Source organism: Macaca nemestrina, chromosome 8 (genome assembly GCF_043159975.1).
Source record: "Macaca nemestrina isolate mMacNem1 chromosome 8, mMacNem.hap1, whole genome shotgun sequence".
In the NCBI taxonomy this organism is placed as follows: domain Eukaryota; kingdom Metazoa; phylum Chordata; class Mammalia; order Primates; family Cercopithecidae; genus Macaca; species Macaca nemestrina.
The window spans coordinates 51,180,379-51,203,136 of record NC_092132.1 but is presented as its reverse complement, the minus strand read 5'-3'; the positions used below and the strand labels follow the sequence as shown (position 1 = coordinate 51,203,136).

Sequence of the window (22,758 nt, the reverse complement as noted above, 5' to 3'; positions counted from 1 at the left end):
AATTTTTGTATTTTCAGTAGAGACAGGATTTCACCATGTTGGCCAGGCTAGTCTCGAACTCCTGACTTCAGGTGATCTGCCTGCCTTGGCCTCCCAAAGTGCTGGGATTACAGGTGTGAGCCACTGTGCCCAGCCAGCAATGCTTATTCTTTTCAATCCTATTATACAGATGGAGAAGATGTATTTTGGCAAATGCCAGGATAACTAAACACTTTGATTCAAAGCCACAAACATATGAGATCCCACAAGTGGCAAGAACTCAAGAATGCTCACAATTCTTCATTCAAAGATGTCACCAACTGCCTCTTTGGTCTTCTAGATATTATCATTACCTATGCAATAAACCTAAGAAAAAATTTACTTGTTACTATTCCAAAAGAGATCAAACAAAAATCTGAACTCTGTCCTTATTTTCTCCTGTCCAATATTGTTTTTCCCTTCCTCCTTAAGGCTTCTCATTTCACAGAGATTATAACTTTCACTATGAGACATGTCATGACTAATTGATTTTAAGATGTGAGATAAATTTTCCACATGGCCTGAAAAACAGTGTTGTTACCTGTCATGAGTTTGGACTGCCCTCTCCCCAAAAGAGAGTCAAGGAAATATATATATACATATATATACATATATATACACACACATATATATACACACATATATACACACATATATATACACATATATATACACACATATATACATATATACACACACACACACATATATATATACACTTCCGTTGTTACAGAATCTCACTCTGTCACCTAGGCTGGAGTGCAGTGGTGCAATCTTGGCTCATTGCAAGCTCTGCTCCTGGGTTCACGCTGTTCTCCCGGCTCAGCCTCCTGAGTAGCTGGGACTATAGGCGCCTGCCACCACGCCCAGCTAATTTTTTGTATTTTTAGTAGAGATGGGTTTTTGCCATGTTAGCCAGGATGGTCTCGATCTCCTGACCTCGTGCTCCGCCTGCCTTGACCTTCCAAAGTGCTGGGACTACAGGCGTGAGCCACTGCGCCCAGTTGAGTCAAGGAAATTTTTTCAATGTATTTATTTCACTAAAATTCCAATCACTTTATTATCTCTAGAGATTAGGAATAATCTTGGTTTACTCGTCATCTTATTCTTTAAAGTTTTTCTACATTGAGCACATATCATTAATATCACCAGCATGGAAAATATTTCACTAACATTTTAACCACTCTAAAAATTTAGATCCTGAAAAATTTACATGCCCTATATTTGCATAATTTATATTTGAACTTTAAAGGGTAAAAATGCTATTTCATTTTAGCCTCACCAATGTTCTGGGAGATAAAGAAACAATTCTTTATTAAGCATCACCCAGGATGCAGATTTGCGGAGAGGTCTTTAAAAACAGTAACAGGCTGGAAACGGTGGTTCACACCTAGGTTCACACCTATAAGCCCAGCACTTTGGGAGGCCAAGGCAGGTGGGTCGCTTGAGCTCAGGAGTTGGAGACCAGCCTGGCCAACATGGCGAGACCCCCATCTCTACTAAAAACACAAAAATTAGCCAGGTGTGGTGACGCATTGCCTGTAGTCCCAGCTACTTGTGATACAGCAGGTGGAAAGAAATTATTTAGGCAGACAGTGAGGGTAAGAGTACTCAGTAAGGTTTCCTTTTAACAAAAAGCAGCCCCCAAATCATTTCTTTTCTAACAAAGAGCAGCCTGTAGAATCGAGCTGCAGACATAGATAAGCAAGCTGGAAGTTTGCACAGGTGAATGCCAGCAGCTCTGCCAATAGGAAAATGCCACCTGGGGGCCAGGCATGTTCAACATGGCGGCTCCATCTTCCCTTTACTTTGTAAACCACATGTACAGTAAGGAACAGACAATATGGCGCTAGCCAGGTAGAGAACCTATCTGCATAATAAAAGATTAGGGTGAGATGGCCAGCTTCTTCACGCACTATGCAAACATCACACCTGGTCCAACCAATCTCTCCAGCCCTGTGTAAATCAGATACCACCTCCTCAAGCTCATATTTAAAACTCTGTGCCATGTCACCACAAAAACTGGAAGACCCACTCGGGTGGCACCCCTCTCTCTGCAGGAGACAGAGCTAATCTCCTTTCTCTTTCTTTTGCCTATTAAACCTCTGCTCTTAAACTCACTTCTTGTTTGCCCGGGTTTTCTATTTCCCTGCCCTGATGACCTCGGGTATTTAGCCCAGACAATGATGTCACTTCACTTGGGAGGCTGAGGTGGGAGGATCACTTGAGCCCAGGAGGCAGAGGTTGCAGCCAGTTGTGATTGCACCACTGCACTGCAGCCTGGGTGACAAAGTGAGGCCCTGTCTCAAAAAACAAAAATAAATAATAAAAATTAAAAATAAAAAAGTAACAGAGTAGTACAGCAGGTAGGCTTGGAGTCAGAAAGCTGGCCTAGCAACCCAGCACTGCTCTCTATAGCTATGTGGCTATGGATATACTACTTCATCTTTTGGTGCCTCAGTCTCTTCACATGGAAAACACATAGCAATTGCTCAATAAGTTTGTCCTCTTGGCCGGGCATGGTGGTTCAAGCCTGTAATCCCAGCACTTTGGGAGGCTGAGGCGGGCAGATCACGAGGTCAGCAGTTTAAAACAAGCCTGGCCAACATAGTGAAACCCCGGCTCTACTAAAAATACAAAAATTAGCCAGTGGTGGTGGCGGGCACCTGTAGTCCCAGCTACTTGGGAGGCTGAGGCAGAATTGCTTGAACCCAGAAGGCAGAGGCTGCAGTGAGCCGAGACCGCGCCATTGTACTCCAGCCTGGGTGAAGGAATGAGACTCTGTCTCAAAAAAAAAATAAAAAAAGTTTGTGCTGTTATGATTTTCTCAGATATAATGAGCTGGGGAATTGTTCTTCTCATTTTGTAGGTGAGAAAATCGAGGTTCAAAGTCAAGCAATTTGCCTAAAGACATACAGCTAGGAAGTGACATTACCTTGCCTCCAACCAGATTATCAATTCCAAAGTTTAAACTCTGGAATTTCAAATCTTGCTACTGTGCCTTACACAGTGTGATAGCTACCTAGATGTAGATGTATGACATGGAGTACGGACAGAGATAGAGCCGTAGAGATATATAAATATCATATATGTATATATATTTATACATGCTATATAAATTAAGCAACTTGCCCTGAAATTCCACAACTATTTTAAGGAAAAGCTAGGATTAAAACCCTTCAGGACTCCTAGATTTATAAATTCCTTGAATGTTTAAAAATTAGCTTTTGCAACATAGTTAATTTGGTTGCCACATCCAAACATCATTTTAGAATTAACTCATAAACAAATGAGACATTACTGCTTTAGACTACGTATTTGGTTTGGAAACACATACAAACAAGTAACAACCTCAGGTTCTAGCATATTGCAAGATGATATTATCAATTATAAATGAATAAATTGATATCTAACAAACTGGTTTTCTGTATTAGCAAAATGCACGTGGTCAGCTATCAATCTGTATTTGCTTAATATGAGTAAAAATACAGGCAAAATGATACATTGGGAGATCTTTCTCCTTAAACTCTTCAGCATTCAAGATCTTTCAAATGCTGCTCCCAACTCTTCCAGCCTTATCTGCCACTCCCTTCCCACACCCAGTCATGCCTCCACCCAAATGGACTTTGTACCCCAAGCTCTCTGGCAGCCAAACTCTCACCCCTGCTGTTCTCCTCGCCTGGCACAAGGCCTGGCCTGGAGAAAATGGACAATGGATATTTGCTTAATGAGGTTGGATGGAGACGTTTCCTCATTTCTGCTTCTCATATCTTACCATCTAAGTTCAACTTAATTATTTAAATAGCATTGAACTACGCCACTTCTAGTATGTCCCAGATACCGTGCTAAGAATTGGGATACCAAAAAAAGGGGTACAGGGCTCTTCATACTATCCCTTGCATATATCAAGCCCTCATCAGATGTTGGGTAAATTCTAAAGCATTTATGATTACCTAACATGGATATCTTAATAATTTGTTCTTACCTGTAAGAGCTTTCAATAAACATGATATATTAAAGGAAACTCCTTCAACATTCAAAGCTTTATTTTGTAATACATTTTTATTGCTGATGAAAAGAGTTGTTTCTCCTTTGAATACACTAACAGATTTCTGCTCAGTAAATAACCCAGAACTGATCGAACCAGATCATCTCTTCTTGAACTGAGTGTTTTTGTTTTTGTTTTTGTTTTTTTTAACACTTTTAGTCTTCAAAAAAAACACAAGTTGAATGATAGAAAAGCAAATAAAAATAAAAGGAATGCCTTATTTTGGTCCAGATGCTCAGAGAGACCACTGTCTGGGATGTTTGAATGGAACCTAGGAAGTACAAGAAGAAATGTACTTATCCTTTATTTTGTCATTTACATTTAGGCCTGCCCCTCACCAAGGGTTTCCAGTGGGAAGTAGAAGTCATTGCTTTCCATTGCCACACGTAGGGTGCCATGATTTATTTGAAGACAAATCTACCACACCATGTGGTTGTTAGGAGCGTAGACCCGGGAGTTAGACTGACTGGCCTGGGTCTTAACTCCTCCATCGGCTGACTTGTGGCTCTGTCTACTCATTGTAAAGTAGGGATAATAATAATACCTACCTTTGAGAGTTAAGAGATTCAGCGAGTTAATATTTGGAACATTGTTGGTCAAAAATTCATTTTGCCACCCACGTTTGCTTAGTCAAAACTGTAAACATTTCTCTTCAAAATTCCCAACTTTTGGTGGTCCACTAATGAAAATATTCTAAAAACAGCCTACACAGGAACATCCTCACGGACAAATGAGGCAGCAAGGCAAAGCCTTTACCCGAATGATTCAAGGCAAACTACACGAATGCTAGGATTATGTCAAAAGCGGACTTTGGTCTCTCAAACAGGTCCCACCTACACTTCCTCCTTCCATGGATACAATACCACTCATGAATGGCGTACCATGGGTTGCGATGGTGCTGATGGGAAGCCATCCTTCATCACTGAAATTGCCTGAAACCACCACGCCAGATACATAGGTTTCCTCACAAACACTACTTGGAAAAGAATTGAAATACATTTCCAGAGGATTCTGTGGCATTTTATCTGAACTACCTATAATAGCTGGTTCAACGATCTGCGTGGAATTTTTGCCATTTGTCAGGATTTCTCTCAGATACAAGGACTAAATTCAGACAGTTTCTATGGCAATTATCTGAGCGACCAAGCACACCCTTTGCAACATAGATCAGAGGGTTTTGTGTGTGTGTGTGTTTTCAAAAAAAGGAGTTTTGAAAAGAAGGCCTCGGTTCCCAAACTGTGGCTGCCCCTCACCCAGTGGGCACCACCACCACCACCACTTGCTCAACAGTAGACCAGGGCACCTGCTTGTAGAGGGGAACCAGGGCTGCTGGGCTTGCTCTGAAGGAGTGGTGCCTCATTTAATCCACCATACAATAGAAGACATGGGAATCCTGCCACAGCCTGAATCTGCATCCAGCCCAAATAACGACAAAGGCTGGATTTTGTCCAGTTTGCTGCATGCATCGATAAGACTTGGTGGTGAATAATTATCTTGCTGATTTCTCAGAACAACTCTATGAAGCAGATGCTATTATGACCTATCTCTTAAAGATGGAAAATCAAACGGTGAAGACCACAGAAATTAAGAGACTTGCCCAAGGTCACACTGCCAGGCTAATTTTCACTCCCTCTGAAACACAAATATCCTGATCATGAGACACCAAGTATCATTTAATCCATTACAGATCTTTCCAAAACATTGAAAAGGTTTTTTTCCCCTACTTTGTAGCTGCTCTTTTTTTCGGGTGCTGACATGACCCGCCCCGACCTGCCTGGAGGAAAAGGCTGCTTTGGTCTGGGAAGTTTTGTTTTTACTGCAAATGTATTTCTGTGTCTCACTATTTCTCCTCATTTCTGTGCTTCACCTTAGGAATCTTCCCTTTTTCAAATCAATCCAAATGCTATGGGTAGAATTGTGTCTCCTTCCCCTCAAAAAGCATATGTTGGAGTCCTCACTTCCAAGCACCTTAAAATGTGACTTTATTTGGAGTCTTTACGGAGGTAATGAAGTTAAAATGAGGTTGTTAGAGTGGGCTCTAATCCACAATAACTGATGTCCTTCTAAGAAGAGATTTGGAGACAGGCTCATCCACAAAGAAAGAACACTGTATGAATGTACAGACGGCCATCTACAAGCCAAGGAGAGAGGTGCGGAGAAGATCCTTCCTTCACAGCTCTCAGGAGGAACCGACCCTACCGCCATCTTGATTTTGGACTTGTGGTCACCAGAGCTGAGACGATAATACCTGCTGCTTAAGCCTCCCTTTCTGTGGTATTTTGTTAAGGCAGCCCTAGCAAATGAAGACGCTAGGGAACTCTGGTTTAGCCTGTGCTGCCATCCCCGGACAGAGGTGGCCTCACAGGGGGCTCTGCTCAGTCATTAGACACCCAGGGCCCCCTGCATCCCAGCAGCCCACCCAAGGCTTCGTTGATTCTCCCGCCGGGCTCCAAGCTCCCAAGAGGATTAACGGCATTCTTTTTTTTTTTTTTTTTTTTTTCAGTTACATAATTAGGTTCTTCTTAAGAAATTTAGAACACAAATTTGTGAGGATACATTCCACTCATCAGGACACACACAGATCGCAGGTAGCCCTGGAGCTGAGGAATAGCTTTGCGTTTTGGTAAAATTTGCCAGTCCATGGCTTTCTGATCAGCCTTGCACTGCACTCTGTAGTCTTATATTTCTCTTTTTCTGTGTCAAAGATCTCACCCTCTTACTGACTAGGCTTCCGCAGCTGCTTCTTAAAGTAGGCATCAGTAAGATGTTTTTGGGTTCTCACACTGCTGATATCGATTTTTTTTTTTTTTTTTTTTTTTTTTGAGACAGTCTTGCTCTGACGCCCAGGCTGGAGTGTAATGACACCATCTCAGCTCACTGCAACCTCCACCTCCCAGGTTCAAGCGATTCTCATGCCTCAGCCTCCCAAGTAACTGGGATTACAGGTGTGTGCCACCACACCCGGCTAATTTTTGTATTTTTAATGGAGACAGCGTTTTGCCATGTTGGCCAGGCTGGTCTCAAACTCCTGGCCTCAAGTGATCCACCCACCTTGGCCTCCCAAAGTGCTGGGATTATAGGTATGAGCCACCACGCCCAGTCCTGATATCAATTTTTATGGAGATGGTGATGACAAATTTCTGGTGTGTCCCTCACAGAGGAACTCCATGGAGGACCAGAGGTCCAGCCACAAGTAACAAGCTACTGCCCAGCTTCTCCAGGAAAACCACCCTCCTGCCTTGGGGGCACCCAGGGAGGATGAGCAGATGGTCCCAAGGGCCGTGCTGGCTCAAAGTTTTCTCACATGCTGACTGCAGAGTTTCTTGTCATGGTTGGACAGCTTTTGAGGCACATCACTAGTAGGATAATATCAAGGCATTTTGTGAAGTTTGACCACCTTGGCATCATCATTCTTGTCACCTCAACTGGGTTTGTAACAGTTGCAAGGTTCTTCTTCTCAATCTTGGGTTTAGTAGCTAAGTACTTCCTCTCGTACATGGCCTTTCTGGAATACATAGCGGATCAGGAATATCTGCTAATTCCTCCAATGAGGACAGGATTTGGGCTGCAGCAATGCTTCTCCTTCTTTGGCTTTTTAGCTCTGAGGTTCCCCCTTTTCACCTTGCCACTGGCAAAGCCTTCTTAGCTTCAGGTTTCTTCTCCTTAGTATCCAGCTTCTCAACTTTTTCACCCACCATCTTTCAAGATGGGAAGGTGATGTTTAGACACTCTTCTCATTTAGCCATTTATTTGAGTAAGGACAGGGAGTTTCTAGGTCCCAGATCTCCAAATTTACAAGTCAACACATAAGCATTGATTTTTGTCCCCTGTGTAAAAAGCTAAGTGATAGACAAATCTTAGAGTCAGTCATCTATTATTTAAAAAAAAAAAAAAAGAAGCGTGAAGGGCTTTGAATTAAAATAATTCACCTAGCACTAAGACTGAGCCTGAAGCTTCAAAGAACAAAGAAGTTGCAGAAGGAGAGAGCTACAGAATTTGTTTTCAAGTATCCTAAGGTAGTGTGGGCAAGAAGGGATGTGACTGGAATTCATAGCGCCACCAGGACCAAACAGTGCCAAATATCCTGTGAGCCATTTATTTTTCCTCCTCACTGTATATTGCTAAGAGCGGCATAAATTATAAGGCAAGGCCAGATAAATATAAAGATCAGATGAAAATCTCACTCAAACCATTATTCATCGATTAATGTTCAGATCTGTCACACCCATCTTTTTGGTCTGGCTCACAGATCTCTGGCACCAATTGCATCACTCAAGGTTTAGAGAACCGCAGAAGCATCTGACCAATTTGCACTTTTGACAAATTAAGGACCCAATTAAAGTGGCCATTAATAAGCTAGAAACAAGCAGACAGGTATAAATCTGGGCTTCTGCCTCACACTTCAAGCAGGTTACTCCACATGGGGAGGGAATGGGCAGCTAGATGATTTGTTTTTAGAGCAGAGAGTAAGACAGGGAAGAAGGAAGGAAAGGAGGGAGGGAGGGATGAACATACACACATCAACATAAGCCCAGCTTTCTGTCACTAAACTCTGTAATATAGATATACCAATCTTTCAGTATATGACAATCTGGATTTACACATATGCAAAATTGGAGGTGATTATTTGTTCTACCAATAGGTTCATGATGGGGAAGATGGGCTCACAGGAGGCTAACTGGTCCCCTGGAGAACTTAAAATGGTTTAGATTGATATAATCAATTATAATACACATTACTAGCATAATTATTCTTTTTTAAAAAATGTTTCTCTCACTTTTAAAAAAAAAATTACTTTAAGTTCTGGGATACATGTGCAGAATGTGCAGGTTTGTTACATAAGTATACTTGTGCCATGGTGGTTTACGGCACCCATCAACCCGTCATTTAGGTTTTAGCCCCGCATGCATTAGGGATTTGTCCTAATACTCTCCCTCCCCTTGCCTCCCACCCCAGGACAGGCCCAGATGTGTGATGTTCTCCTGTGTCCATGTGTTCTCATTGTTAACTCCCCCTTATGAGTGAGAACATGCAGTGTTTGGTTTTCTGTTCCTGTGATAGTTTGCTGAGAATGATGGTTCCCAACTTCATCCGTGTCCCCACAAATGACATGAAATCATTCTTTTTTATGGCTGCATAGTATTCCATGGTGTATTTGTGCCACATTTTCTTTATCCAGTCTATCATTGGTGGGCATTTGGGTTGGTTCCAAGTCTTTGCTATTGTAAATAGGGCTGCAATAAACATACATGTGCGTGTGTCTTTATAGTAAAATGATTTATAATCCTTTGGGTATATACTCAGTAATGGGATTACTAGCATAATTTTTCTTATTAAAGAAAAGAATGACAAGTTCCAAGGAATATTTGAGAGAAGTGTCATGCTTGTTCCTGGTTGGCTTTTGTTCCCCCAGTGCTCCCCAAGACAGAGCAAGGGAAGGGTCAGCTGGGGAGAAGAGGCCTCTCCTCCAAGTCTCCCAAAACATCCCAGCATTGAATGGAAGGGGAGCCAGAGCAGTCACAGGAAAGGAAGCCACTGACCTAGGGACAACAGTGACTGTCCCGCCAGGGTGCTTGCCTGATGTTGTAACTCATTTATGCCTGAGGTTGCAATTTTTTGAATTTTTGCAATCAGACTTTGGCGATGACCTTGAGCAGTAGGATATAAATAACTCCCACATGCTTAGTGTTCCAATAATGGAACACTAGGCATAAATGGGTTTTAAGCAGGCAGTCAGGAAGGATTTCCGCATTGACTTCGCTGACATGTACAACTATATACCCACAAAAACCCTAGGAAGGTGGCAGGGGGAGACCCTTTCTCCCCCAGATATAGCAGAACTGTATCATAAGCATCTTTCCTGGACTAAAGAGGAGGACTGGAATCACTATTTCTCATAAAAGGTGGCTTGACTTTTTTTTGACAAAGTGTTTATGTATTACACAACATTTCTTTATGTAATATAAAGTTTACGGATGAGCATTTTGTCAAGATAATAAAGCAACACATCCTGGCCTTAGAAATTCAGTAGGAAGTAAATCTAAATTAGGTTCCATCCCGTAGGGTTTAGACACTGAAGGATTGAAAGGAAGGATCAAAAGGAAGGATAGGAAGGAAGGATAGGAAGGAAGGAAGGAAGGAAGGAAGGAAGGAAGGAAGGAAGGAAGGAAGGAAGGAAGGAAGGAAGGAAGGAAGGAAAGAAGGAAGGAAGGAAGGAAGGAAGGAAGGAAGGAAGGAAGGAAGGAAGGAAGGAAGGAAGGAGGGAAGGAAGGAGGGAAGGAAGGATAGGAAGGAAGGATAGGAAGGATAGGAAGGATAGGAAGGATAGGAAGGATAGGAAGGAAGGAAGGAAGGAAGGAAGGAAGGAAGGAAGGAAGGAACTCACTCTAATACCAGTTCATTTGCAAGGTGACCCAAGGCAGGAATTTTAATGCCAAGATTGTGCAGTCATGCTTAAGTATGGCAGGTTCACTTTCCGATTTCTGTAATTAAATCATAACTGACAACTGGGATGGGTAGGAGAGGAAGGGAAAATAAATTTAATTCTGATTAATAAAAGGTGCCAGACCACAATGAAATCTCATTCATGAATTGTTTTCTTAAAAATCATTGGAACTGTTTTAAAAAATAGCAAATGCTCAACAAATGCAAGCTAAGTTAGGCACTTTGGGCAACTTACTTGAACCACACAATCATATAATATGGGTCCTGTTGTTATGCCACAGAGCAGGAAACTGAGCTTAGAGCACTTGAGGAAGTGGTGTGAATGCAGGGGCCAAGCACGAAGCCACTCTGCTAGATGGCCTCTCGGTGAGGAAGAGAGCTCATCTTTAGCTTAGATGTTAAGGGAACAAATCTACCATTTCCATTCTCTTTGTCCCTCACTTAAGAACAAGTCCTAATATTTTTAAGTAATAAGTATATGGTCAGAAATGAATAACTCAGAAATATCACGAATGACAGAATTCCATGTCAGTCTTACAGAATATTTGAAGAGAAATTTTCTTTGTACCACATACACAACAATCAAGTATAGCTTAGTTTGTTACGTATTGCTTAAATGGAAAAAAAAAATTCAACTTTAGTGTAATTAATACCTCAACCACGAGGGGAATATTTGCTTTTATTAAGTTAATATTTCTTGTACCTAAGTAAACATTCCTGTCTGTTCTCACAAGTAACAAATAAGTAAATAGATATTCCCTTAAAATTCAGCGCGTCTTTCTTTGGATAATCAACGAGCAGTTACAGAACAACTAGCCCCATTCTAAATCTGACACCAGAGATTTCTGAATCAATGCAATTTTATGTCAAATCTATACATCTCTACCTATGTGAACCAGCTTCTGTGCAAGCACTGTTTGTCGGCCTCCAGAGCAAGGAGCATGACAATGCCCAGCTTTCCTCCTCAGAGGTGTCACTGTTAATGTGGAAGAAAAATGAGGGACACATCCTTCTAGACTTTTTTTTTTTTTTTTTACAATGGAACAAAAGGTAGAGTTTCTGCCGGGATATATTTTGCACATCATTCAGCTTTTTTTGTTTTTGTTTTTTGTTTTTTGAGACAGGTTCTCACTCTCTCACCCAGGCTGGAGTGCAGTGGTGCAACCATGGCTCACTGCAGTCTCAAACTCCTGGGCTTAAGGAACCCCCTCACTTCAGCCTCCCAAGTTGCTAGGACTACAGGTAAGTGCCATCATGCCTGGCTAATTTTTAATTTTCTTGTACAGGCAGGGTCTCCCTATGTTCAGACCTCCCAGGCTGGTCTTGAACTCCAGCACAAGTGCTTCTCCCTCCTCAGCTTCTCAAAGTACTGGAATTACAGGAATGAGCCACCACACCCAGCCATATTTTGCCTTTTGAATGAAAAAGGAGGAGGTACCGGAAATGTAACCTTCACCTTGAACAGTGATGACTTTTTTCAGGGGTCATCTGGATGAGTTTCAAAGGATGCCACACCTGCACCTCACCCAAAGACTTATATGGGAACCATGAGAGGGGCTTTAAAAAAATGCTTCATATATATATATACACATACATACATATATATATATATATGTCTGTGTGTGTGTGTATATATATATATATGCAAAAGCAATAGTTTTATTATTCTCATATTTTTGAATCCCACTTCCTGAACATAGAATTAGCTCCTCTCTTGCATAATGGTAGATGCTATTTTTATGGCATTACTGATTTTTTTTCTTATTTTTCTAAAGAATGAAACAGCAATTTCTCAATTCATCCTGAGTCACCTACTTGAACTTTCTCATGGAACAGAGAGCTAACATTCACTGGATGTGTACCATGCACCAAGCAACATAGTAAGCTCTTTACCTACTTACCTAATTTACTTCTCACAACTACCTGGTTAGGCAAGTCTCTCCATTTTATAGATGAAAAAAATTAAGGCTCCGAGAGTGACAGCTCTCTGTTCTGTGCCCACAGGCTGGAAAATGATGAAACTGGCCTAACCCATCTGGCCAACCCTGAAGACTCATATGGCACTGTAACTCACTAGAAACCCTCTCTCAGTAAAGGACTCTCTGTTTCCTGGTAAGAGCTGAATAGCATCCATCTTCCTTTCATCTAAACATGTGTTTTTCTTCTTTCAAATAATACCTCATTTGCTATTTAAGTTTTTGAAGAAAAATAAAGACAAGAAAATATTAGAGAAGGAACTGTCCTTCCAATCTACTGCTTGGCATCCCCTACCACAGAGGGCATCTGTCCCCATAAAGTCACCTGTCATAAACAAAAGACCAAGACAGAGGCAAAGATTGGACCATTGAAGATACCAATAAGCTGTGCATGACTTACCATAAAAATAACCACACATAAGCAGGTGGTACCTCCACCACCAAGGCCAAAAGCAGTCCAGGAAGCTAAGTAACACGCACATCAGCCTCTTCTCCCATTTGTGAAGGCAGGTCTGTCTGTCTGTCTTCAATTCTTATTCTAGTACTTTTACAAAAAGGCTTCTTTTCTTCTTTGCATGTTCCCTCCCTTGCTGTGTCCCAGACAATTCTAAGAATCCCAAATTGAATCTCATTCTCTGAGAAGTAGACAGAATGACATGCTTTTTGAGAATGTGATTCCAACCCCAATTTCTAGAATACAAGAGCCCTAGAGCACCTTAAGACCAGGGACTTTTATACGCTTATCATGAAGAATGGGTGTGATACTTATTTAAACATCAGAGAACTCAATCTCCCCTTTAATTCCACTGCCAAGCTTGATTTCACTGCAGCCACTTCATCAAATGAATTTATAAAATATAGACCAATGAAAAGAAACTACCAAAAAAAAACTGTGCTCCACAAGCTAAACTTGTCACACCAGCAACACATTTCCCTTCTCTGCATCTACATAGCCCACCTCAAGGAAAAAATTTATCAAGCGACTTTTTAAGGGTCCTTCCCCTCCATCTACTTTGTCCTTCTGGAATAAATATGTTACTGACACAGTTAAGACATGTCAGCCCTTACCTTTCTGTAAGTCACAAAATGGTGGTTAAAAGTCCTTTTCTTCCATTCAGTGGTTGAGACTCTTGCTACGACTGGAGTTATCTCCCCGGGGAACACTTCCTCTTCCCTGCTTTGCCTCCCAGCCTCTCCCTTCAGCTTCAGTCAAACATTAACCATTAACATTTTTTATTGCTTTTCGAGAGCCACTGGGTATCATAAAAAGTGTCATTATGCTTACTCCAGGAGAGAAATGACTTTGTACCAAAAGAAGTTTAATTTACATCTAATCCATCTCAAAACAGGTTGCTACATTTTTCAATGTAGATGAGTCAATGAAAAGACAAGAAGAGTGGAAAAGTTTTGTGTATCCAACTATCTCTAGAGTGTGAGGTTCATGACATCAAAGACTTTTGTTCATATTTTGCACCCCCAACACTCAGCGCAGGAGACTCAATCCGCAAATATTTGTGTAGATTCCATCTCAAACACAAAAGACAGAGCAGGGGCACCATGTCTGAGCAATGACACAGTTCATTGATAACTGGCCACATGAGACATCGTAAATGACTCAGAAGACATGAGGAAAGACACAGTCTGGCTGTGCCTGCTTTTGAAATCCAAGGGTCCCTTCCAAAGTCTGCAAGAAACAACCGATAGCAAATTTTCACCAAACACAAACCAAGTCCTTTCCCACTCCCCCCCAGTTCAGGGAATGGATTTACCTAGGAACAACTCATTTTTCCCCAATCAAAATGAGATTTTTGATTAACCAATAGAAGCCAATGCCGCCAGATTTCTCAAGTCAAGGCTTCTTTTAGACCAATTCCTGATTTCCACACTTTGGTCACTCTGGGAATCCCCACTGAAGGTAAGCATCAATGTCATGTCTGTGTCTGGTGTGTCACACTTGGCCCTGTTTCTGTGGACCTTCTCATGTTCGTTTCTTGGCTTCTCCTGGGCGGGGGTTGTGTTTTCCATTCCTTTCCGGGTGTGCATCTGACAGAGGGAAAGCACGAGAGCCCAGCCCACTCTCTAGCAGGGCTCCCTCCTTTCCAGATTTCATGAGAAGATTTCGTGAGTGCTCTAAGCCACTGCGGGAATAGACCTCATTTATCCCCAGGACCCTGCAAGTGAAACCATCTAGTTGCATGCCAGCGGTTAGCATCCTTGGTGGACTGGTGAGTTCAGCAAGTGCCCTTCTTGTTTTGTCCCACATGACTGTCACTCATTTAGAAGAATGAGGTTATTGAGGCTAAGCACTTCCCACATTCTTCATACCTCTGCCCTCCCATTAGCTGAATAAAGTGTGCTTGTTCTACAAAATCAAATCGCTTCCACTTGCCACATGTTTCAGTTCCTGGAATCAAGGGCAAGCATCTCATCACGGGCATTGTTCAGAAAGAAGTTTGAGTCTTCTTTGAAAATTTTAAAATAATAAAGCGCTTTTAAATGTATGAGTTTTCTTCAAAAATAAAGTACATATATATAATTTATAGTCATTGTTTTTCAGCAACAGTAACAATGTTTGTGACATGTTGGTATATCAGTTAAAATTTTGTTTTCTCATTTAGCATGTCTGCAAAGTAGATTCCAGTTTATAGATAGAAAGTGGGGGCACAGAGAGGTTTTATTTCTTGTCTAAGTCATACAGCCTTTGACTACAGAATCAGGACTCCAACCCTGGTCTGTCTGATTCAAATTCCATCCTATTCACTATATCTATAGACTATGCCAGATGTTTTTCCTTCCAGTTTTATGTGAGTTTAAAAAAAAAACCAAAAAAACAAAAAAAAACCCAAGGGCAGAAATCCTTGCATGAGCCCATTCCTGTTGGAAAATGGCCAAGTTCCAACATGGGGTTCCCCTGTACATCACATGCTATCTCTAGTCCCCAGCTTCCAGCTCAAAGAATTAGGTTGATTAAACACTGAAAACGTCAAAACCACCCATCAGAGAAATTAACAGGTGATTGCATTTCTGAATTACAGAGGCTATTTCTGTCCTCTGGGATACCAGGTTAACAAGATTCTGAGAGCTGTTCATATATTCCTTACATGGTTTATACATCCTTCCAGATTAAATCCAAATATTAAGAATGTGCATGTTTCAGGGTAACCACCACTGCATTTTAGGAACTCATTTTCATGAAAAGTGAGACACTGCTAGTTCAATAGACTTGCTAATAATAATAGGAATAAGGAAAATGTAATTGATAAATATTATTGATTTAATTTTCCAAAGCAAAGGAGGTATGATTTACAGGATGAAAACAACTGAAGGCCAGGTGCCGTGGCTCACACCTATAATCCCAGCACTTTGGGAGGCTGAAGCAGGCAGATTATCTGAGGTCAGGAGTTTGAGACCAACCTGGCCAACATGGTGAAACCCCATCTCTACTAAAAATGCAAAAATTAGCTAGGTGTGGTGGCAGGTGCCTATAATCCCATCTACTCATGAGGCTGACTCAGGAGAATCACTTGAACAGTTGCAGTGAGCGGAGATTGTGCCACTGCACTCCAGGCTAGGCGACAAAGCAAGACTGCATCTCCAAAAAAGAAAAAGGAAACAAAACTGAACAAGTGAAAGGACTTGGGCTAATGCTTTCAACTCACAGTTTCATGATGGTGAAAACATTCAACACTTTTGTCTATAATGTTTTAAGCATTCCTCCAATATTATCCCTAGAAAATACATAAGTAATTAATTTATGGATATTTGCTAATAAGAAAGTCTAGATAGCCTCCCAGACAAAAAAGTTATGAAAACTTGGAATTATTCCTAAAAGTCAAAGCATGTTACATTTCTAATATTTATATTCTTTTATTTTATTTTTTTGAATGGAGTCTTGCTGTCCCCAAGGCTGGAGTGCAATGGCACAATCTCGGCTCACTGCAACCTCCGCCTCCCAATTTCAAGTGATTCTCCTGCCTCAGCCTCCCAAATAGCTGGAATTACAGGTGTCCACCACCACACCTGGCTAATTTTTTGCATTTTTAGTAGAGACGGGGTTTCACCATGTTGGCCAGGCTGGTCTTGAACTCCTGACCTCAGGTGATCTGCCTGCCTTGGCCTCCCAAAGTGCTGGGATTACAGGCATGAGCCACCGTGCCCTGCCTATTTTTATTCTTTAAAACTCAAAATGGAATCTATGAGTGTTAAATTTCTCAATTTTTTAGGTACTTGCATTTTATGTTCTTTATGTGTTACACATTACACATTCAGAATATTTTATCATGAGTCCATCAACACACAACCTTCACCTAATAGAAGTGCAAAATAATATTGTAATTACTTAATATCTGTCTTGCTCTGTTAACTTGATGATGGCAGAAACTTTGTCTTCAATTCGTACTCAGTAAGTGCTTCTTAGAACTCAACTCCATTCAGTTATTTAATTCAGTAATTCTAAATAGTCATGATTACCTGCAGACTCAACCAAGGCCAACAGGAACCCAGAAAAGCAAATAGTTTTGAACCCCCTGAAACTCAGAGTTCACAATTTTTGTTCCACATTTATTTAGTGGAATGAAGTGAAACTAATTTTCTGCTAGTCATTGTTTTCGGCTGAAGCAGAATCTTCCTTAACTACTTTCTCTGTTCAGGACAGAGTCCATTTTCTGATAAATTTAAGCAAAACAGCTCTTAGTTTCATGTAGCTCATACTTTTTTGGAGACAGGGTCTCACTCTGTCACAGGCTGATAGGCTGGAGTGCAATGGTGCGATCTCGGCTCACCGCAGCCTTGGCCCCTCAGGCTCAAGCCATCCTCCCACTTAAGCCTCCCAAGTAGCTCGGACTACAGGGACACACCATCATGTCCCTTTTTTTTTGTAGAGATGGGGTTTCATCCATCCAGGCTGGCCTCCGACTCCTGGGGTCTAGTGATCTGGCCACCTCAGCCTCTCAAAGTGCTGGGAATACAAGCGTGAGGCACCGCGCCCAGCCTATACTTACTTCTGAGTTTGGGTTTGGGGTTTTTGTTTGGAGGATTTTCTGTTGTTGAGTTTTGTTTTTAGCAGTTTTCCAAACCAGAACACTTGAGATAATTATGACAAGATTTAAAACTTAGATAACAAAATGAATCACTAGTTCGAAAGCAAGAAACACTGAATCATACATAATGCTGTTTAAAAATCTCAGCTGACAGCCACCTTGTGATATTCTGAAAAATATTTAAGGAAGATAGTTTGAGGCTAGTAAAGATTTTCTTCCCCACTATCTACTCTGACAGAAGTGGACCCACTTTGTACTTTGTTTATTCCAGGAAGATTTTTCACTTCATCTATAGATGCTGGCTCCAATCAACTGCCCAGTAGGCAGGGCCCTTAATCTGGCTCCAGCTACCCATGCCATGAAATTGCTGGAGAATCTCGTGAATGGGATGGCTAATAAGTATTCACATCATCAGTTGTACATTGGACAAATGCCTTCCAGGTCTTTCCAAACTAGAGTTCACAAAACTAGGGCTTACACTATGAAATCCTGGTTCAGGGTATGTCCCTGCATCCCTTACTCTGTTGCCCAAGCTAGACTGCAGTATGCAATCATGGCTCACTGCAGCCTTGATTTCCTGGGCATAAGTAGTCATCCTGCCTCAGCCTCCAAAGTAGCTAGGACTACAGGCAAGTGCCACCACACCAGCTAATTTTAAAATTTTTTGTAGAGATAGGTTCTGTGTTGCTCAGGCTGGTCTTGAACTCCTGAGCTCAAGTGATTCTCCCGCCTCGGTCTCCCAAAGTGCTGGTATTACAGATGTGAGCCACCGTGCCTGGCTGGCACTCTGGATTTCTGATGCAGGTGATTATATGGGCCCTTATGAGAAACACTAGCTTAAGGAGTCATTGCTTTATCCTCCAGTAAATATTATTTAACAAAGCCTATTCTGAATTGAGATTAAGTACCCCACCATGTAGAACCCATTTCTGCAGGAATGTCTGAGATAATGATGCAGTCTGATGTTGAACACGCAAGCTGGATTTGGTAGACATAAGCATGCTCATCTTCCCTCAGACATTTTTTTCTTCAGACAGCTAAGCTTTTTATTTGATCTTGGATTTTCTTTAAATTCCAAGAAATGACAATATTATTGGTTTTCTGAGACCTATCTCTGTCTCTTATCAGATTTCACCTAACAAGCTTTTGCACCTATCCAGCTCATGCTCAGATCACAGCATCTGGCTTCCATCTTCACTGCTCCACTGAAACCATCCTCACCAAGGTTGCCAACAACCTGCTCATGATAATCAGATGGACACTCTTCAGTCTGCACCTCATCTGACCTCTCACAACTTTCAACACCATGGCAAGCTCACCTCAAATTTCCCTTTACCCCGGCTTCCTTGCTAATACTCTGATTTTTCCTTCCACCTCTTGAGCCAGTCCCTTGCAGTCCTACCTGTGGCTCATCCAACTCCTTGGGCCCAATCCCAGGTTATCTTGTCTTGTCACTCACTCTGTGGAGGTCAACTCTGCTCCCATCTATTTGCCAACATCTCAAGTCTCTCTAGACCAGATCTCTCCTCTGGTCAAAACTCTGGTTTTCTATATCCAACTGACTATTCCACAACTTCCCCAAGGTGTCCCATGAGCACAAAAAACTCCACACAGCCATAATGAACTGTACTGTTTTAATTCTCCAAAACATATGTCTCCTAGAACACTACCCCTTCATGTTAGCCCTGGCAGTCATCACTGCTTAGCCAGACAGTGTGCGGTGACTGTCTAGGAAGTCCTGTCATGGGGTCAAGTAGGAGACCAGCATGCATGTGAGCTTTGTTTGGAAGGACTCAGACTTGGACACTAAGGCTTATTAAATGGTCTCCCTTCTCTGCCTGTGGGTCTCTCATTAGGCACCAAAACAGGATTGCCTATGGAAATTCTGCCCTTAAGAGAAGTATTTCCTGAGAAAGAATACTCTTTTTAGTAAATGGTGAAATTGATCTTCACATGCAAAATAATGGAACTGGACCCTGACCTCACACCATTCAGAAAAATTAAAATATATCAAATACATAAATTATAAGGGCTGAAACTATAAAATTCTAAGAAGAAAGCAGGGGTAAATCTTTATGACCTTGGATTTGGAAATGGTGTCTTAGCTATGACTCTCAAAGCACAAATAACAATAGAAAAGAAAACATAAATTGGACTGGACTTCATCAAAATTAAGAACTTTTGCAATTCAAAAAACACTATTAAGAAAGTGAAAACCAATTTATAGAAAGAAAATATTTGTAAATCACGTATCTGACAAATGAACTGTATCTAGAAGATATAAACAACTCAATAAACAACCCAATCAAAAAATAGATAAAGGATCTGAATAGAAATTTTTTAAAAGATACACAAATAGCCAAAAAGCACATGAAAAGATGCTCATCCTTAGGCATAAGCAAAATGCAAATCAAAACCACAATAAGATGCCGTTTCATACCCACCAGGGTGTTTCATACCCACCAGGACAGTTATAATAAAAAAGAAATAATACCAAGTGTTGAAGATGTGGAGAAACTAGAATCCTCACACACTTCTGGTGGGAAATGTAAAATCACGCAACCACTTCGGAAAACAGTCTGAGAGTTTTATCAAAAACTTAAATATAGAGTCACCATTTGACTTAGCAATTTCACTCCTAGGTATACAGCCAAGAGAAATAAAAACATCACACAAAAATTTGTACACGAATATTCACAGCAGCATTATTCATAATAGCCAAGAGATAGAAACAACCCAAATGTTCAACTGATGGATAAAATGTGGTATATCCATATGACAGAATATGAGTCAGCCATAAAAAGATATGAAATACTGATATTACAAGACTAAACCTTGAAAACGTTATGCTTAGTGAAAAAAGTCAGATAAAAAAGGCCTAATATTATATGATTCCATTCACATGAAATGTCCGGAATAGGCAAGTCCATAGACACAGAAAGTAGATTTCAGAGTTGCCTGCAGTTGGGGGGCCGAGGAGGAATTTGAAGCTGAGAGCTAAAAGATATGGGGCTTCTTTTGAGAGTGATGAACGTTTTCTAAGATTTGTTGTGGTGGTGGTTGCACAACTCTGAGAATAGACTAAAAACTACTGAATTGTGCACTTTAAGTTGGTAAGCTGTATGGTATGTCAGTTATATCCCAACAAAGCTGTTCTTTGAACTGACATAAATATACAGAACATAGGCTAAATATTTTCAGTCACCTTGGTCTAGGCCCTTCAGATCATTTTGCTCTATTACCGGAAATGTCTTAGGGTTTTCAAAATCATTTATTTTCCTTTAAGTATGAGGTTGTTTTTTAAAATTTAACTAATTTTACCTATTATTTGACCTCTTTTGTTTTTTATGTTTTTAAATGTGAATAAGAACATTTCAGTACACAAAGATTATCTTTGCCTGGATAAAGTAGAAAATGACAATGTGGGCACAATGGTCCTTCAGCCCCTCTGATAGTGTCTCAGCTCAAGCAGTTCAGCCCTAGATAAACCTGACTCGACTGCCTGCCTGAACGAGGACTATTTTCTTTCTTCTATGTGACTGACTACACCTAGTAACTCAGGAGACAAGGAGGCCAAATTCTCCTCCCTTTGGTTTCCCACTCAGGATAACATTCGGCCTGGTCTCAGGAACAATCCAGGAGTTTCTGGAAAAGCCATGTTATCTTCAAACTAGGATTTTCCAATAGCTACAGGAGGAAACAGAGGAAATGAAAGCTCACATCGGCAATCTGCGTAATTCGCCTGCCTTGGGTGGTCCACAGGAGCGGTCCACAGGAGCAGCCCACGGTGCAGGGGAGGAGGAGGGGAGAACAGAAGCCCTACTGGGGAGAGACCATCTGGCTCTACCAGTGAGCCTCAGCCAGCGCCAGATCACTTGTAAGAAGGCCTGGGAAGAGGCTGGCGGAGGACCCTCACTTCCTTGCTGGAGTCCCACTTGGCCCACATGCTCCTGCTTTAAACCTGATTACACAGACCAGCTTCTCAAAAAGGGAGGGCTCCAGAGGGTTGTTTTTTAATTCCCAGATCTTCCCAAGTCTGCTCTCCTAAGCTTGAGAAACAAAGGGAATTGCCTAGAACTAGGACTGTATCTAAAGGGATTTACAAGACAGAGGTAGCTGTACTTTTTCTAAGTTATCACTTTATACAAAAGAAAATCAGTGGTAGTTAACTACACAAGACTTGACTAGAAGTTATCCGAACTCCATCCCTCTTCTTTATAAAGAGAGGTTTTTCTCAGTACAAATAAGTTTTTAGTAGAGGGGTTCTTAACCCCGGCTGCATGGAGCCACAGGGATTCTGATTTGATTGGTCTTTGGTGAAGCCTGGCAGCAGTCATTCTTAACGTTTCCCTTGGTTCCAACGTGCAGCCAAGGCTGAGAACTACTGGCTTGCTTCTACCGTCTACCAAGCACTTTTGCTCTGCATATATTATCTCATTTAATCTTCACAGCAACACTGGAAGGTATTTTTACTACTTTACAAATAAAGAAATAAAGGAACAAAGAAGATACAAATTGATTCTTTAAGATTTGAATGCAGATCTGATTCAAAAAATAATCATAATTAAAGCCTGAGCTGCTACCCTCGGCGAAGCTCCCATAGCAGCCGCTGAATGAGCCTCCTGCTCAGCTCTACTTACCTCCCAGGAGCCGCAATCAGACAAGGGTGGGTGGGGGGACTCACATCCACTAAGCAGATTGATCAACTCAGATCCACAGCCAAAATATCATATTTCCACCCTGATTACATTCTCACCAGTCGCCCCTCCCGCTCGATCTTTCTGAGCATTATATTTTTGGGAATCCTGCCTTAGCTGAGAAGCCTGCTTAGGTAGCATTTTCAAGAACCAGTAATACCCACCACTTTACCCTCTAGAGCGTTTCCTCCCACAGCTCCGCTCTGACTGATGTCCCCTTATACTTCCTCCCCATCTCCCTTGTTACAGAGCAATAGCATCACCTGACCCCTTCGAATGCAGCCGCTCTCTTTCAGCTGGCCAGGAGGCAGGCATCCTCTCCCACAGCCAATAAGGAAGTGGTTAACTTCACTGTAGATCGGCTCAACTCAGACAAGCCAGGCATAGCCAACCGATACTGTTCAGAGTTATGCGTAACGCCAGGAGCAACTTGCCCCCAGCAATAACTGAATTGTCTTGATTCAGTGGACTTTCTAAAATGTACCCTCCCCTCAATATTGAAAATCCTCTTCAGGACCAGAGTAGAAAGTGGCTCC

General features: G+C 41.5%; 1 protein-coding gene and 1 pseudogene across 4 annotated transcripts in view; both read right to left on the bottom strand.

Annotated features, from left to right (window-relative positions):
• LOC105497246 (cadherin 17) overlaps nt 1-22,407 on the bottom strand; it is an 87,417-nt gene extending 65,010 nt beyond the window's left edge. Inside the window, exon 1 of one of the 4 annotated variants that reach the window (XM_011768224.2) lies at nt 22,387-22,407. The gene's annotated coding sequence lies outside the window, so the exon portion shown is untranslated. Of the gene's footprint in view, nt 1-12,886; nt 12,908-13,554; nt 13,662-22,165; nt 22,248-22,386 lie in introns of those variants that run through there. The other 3 variants (XM_071067997.1, XM_011768223.2, XM_071067998.1) reach the window with 3 other exon arrangements.
• LOC112429395 (large ribosomal subunit protein eL6-like) lies at nt 6,560-8,967 on the bottom strand (annotated as a pseudogene).
• Nucleotides 22,408-22,758: the final 351 nt, after the last annotated feature.